Below are 2,455 nucleotides of genomic sequence, written 5' to 3'. Positions count from 1 at the left end.
AGCTATTAATGCCACTCTCAGTTGATGTTTATTGTCATACTAAACATTAAACGAAGAGGATTACACTTTGTGTCTTTAAAACATTTGTTTATGCTAGCTTAATAATGCAGCCCTATGGGGGGCACAAGTCAGTGCAAACTGTAGGCCGGTCCCAAGCCTGGATAAATGCAGAGGGTTGCGTCAGGAAGGGCATCCGGCTTAAAACCTTGCCAAACAAATATGAGCGTTCATCCAAAGAATTCCATACCGGATCGGTCGTGGCCCAGGTTAACAACGTCCGCCACCGGCGCCGTCAACCTGCAGGGCGCTGTTGGAAATTCAGCTACTGTGGGTCGAAGTCGAAGTCAAAGAAGAAGAAGAAGAAGAGGTGGAAAGCGGGTTCTTCGGCAGAAAGAGAAGAGGAAAACACAGAGCCTAGAACTGAATGTGGGGACTTTGAATGTTGGGACTATGACAGGAAAATCTCGGGAGTTGGTTGACATGATGATTAGGAGAAAGGTTGATATATTGTGTGTCCAGGAGACCAGGTGGAAAGGCAGTAAGGCTAGAAGTTTAGGGGGAGGGTTTAAATTATTTTACCATGGTGTAGATGGGAAGAGAAATGGAGTCGGGGTTATTTTAAAAGAAGAGTTGGCTAAGAATGTCTTGGAGGTGAAAAGAGTATCAGATCGAGTGATGAGGCTGAAATTTGAAATTGAGGGTGTTATGTGTAATGTGATTAGTGGCTATGCCCCACAGGTAGGATGTGACCTAGAGGTGAAAGAGAAATTCTGGAAGGAGCTAGATGATGTAGTTCTGAGCATCCCAGACAGAGAGAGAGTCGTAATTGGTGCAGATTGTAATGGACATGTTGGTGAAGGTAATAAGGGTGATGAAGAAGTGATGGGTAAGTACGGTATCCAGGAAAGGAACTTGGAGGGACAGATGGTGGTAGACTTTGCAACAAGGATGCAAATGGCTGTAGTGAACACTTTTTTCCAGAAGAGGCACGAACATAGGGTGACCTACAAGAGCGGAGGTAGAAGCACACAGGTGGATTACATCTTGTGCAGACGATGTAATCTGAAGGAGGTTACCAACTGTAAGGTAGTGGTAGGGGAGAGTGTGGCTAGACAGCATAGGATGGTGGTGTGTAAGATGACTCTGGTGGTGGGGAGGAAAATTAGGAAGACAAAGGCAGAGAAGAGAACCATGTGGTGGAAGCTGAGACAGGACGAGTGTTGTGCAGCTTTTCGGGAAGAGGTGATACAGGCTCTCGGTGGACGGGAAGAGCTTCCAGAAGACTGGACCACTGGAGCCAAAGTGATCAGAGAAGCAGGCAGGAGAGTACTTGGTGTATCTTCTGGCAGGAAAGGAAAGAAGGAGACTTGGTGGTGGAACCTCACAGTACAGGAAATCATACAAGGAAAACGGTTAGCTAAGAAGAAGTGGGACACTGAGAGGACCGAGGAGAGGCGAAAGGAATACATTGAGATGCGACACAGGGCAAAGGTAGAGGTGGCAAAGGCAAAACAAGAGGCATATGATGACATGTATGGCAGGTTGGACACTAAAGAAGGAGAAAAGGATCTATACAGGCTGGCCAGACAGAGGGATAGAGATGGGAAGGATGTGTCTGTAGATCTAGAGAAAGCCTATGACAGAGTACCCAGAGAGGAACTGTGGTACTGCATGCGGAAGTCTGGAGTGGCAGAGAAGTATGTTAGAATAATACAGGACATGTACGAGGGCAGCAGAACAGCGGTGAGGTGTGCTGTCGGTGTGACAGAAGAATTTAAGGTGGACGTGGGACTGCATCAGGGATCAGCCCTGAGCCCCTTCCTTTTTGCAGTGGTGATGGATAGGCTGACAGATGAGGTTAGACTGGAATCCCCGTGGACCATGATGTTTGCAGATGACATTGTGATCTGCAGTGAAAGCAGGGAGCAGCTGGAGGAACAGTTAGAAAGATGGAGGCATGCACTGGAAAGAAGAGGAATGAAGATTAGCCGAAGTAAAACAGAATATATGTGCATGAATGAGAGGGGTGGTGGGGGAAGAGTGAGGCTACAGGGAGAAGAGATGGCAAAGGTAGAGGACTTTAAATACTTGGGGTCAACCGTCCAGAGCAATGGTGAGTGTGGTCAGGAAGTGAAGAAACGGGTCCAAGCAGGTTGGAACGGGTGGAGGAAGGTGTCAGGTGTGTTATGTGACAGAAGAGTCTCTGCTAGGATGAAGGGCAAAGTTTATAAAACAGTGGTGAGGCCAGCCATGATGTATGGATTAGAGACAGTGGCACTGAAGAGAAAACAGGAAGCAGAGCTGGAGGTGGCGGAAATGAAGATGTTGAGGTTCGCTCTCGGAGTGACCAGGTTGGATAAAATTAGAAATGAGCTCATCAGAGGGACAGCCAAGGTTCGATGTTTTGGAGACAAAGTTAGAGAGAGCAGACTTCAATGGTTTGGACACGTCCAGA

This window comes from Phyllopteryx taeniolatus, unplaced genomic scaffold, assembly GCF_024500385.1.
Source record: "Phyllopteryx taeniolatus isolate TA_2022b unplaced genomic scaffold, UOR_Ptae_1.2 contig_24, whole genome shotgun sequence".
NCBI lineage: Eukaryota > Metazoa > Chordata > Actinopteri > Syngnathiformes > Syngnathidae > Phyllopteryx > Phyllopteryx taeniolatus.
Note: the sequence above shows the minus strand (reverse complement) of the source record.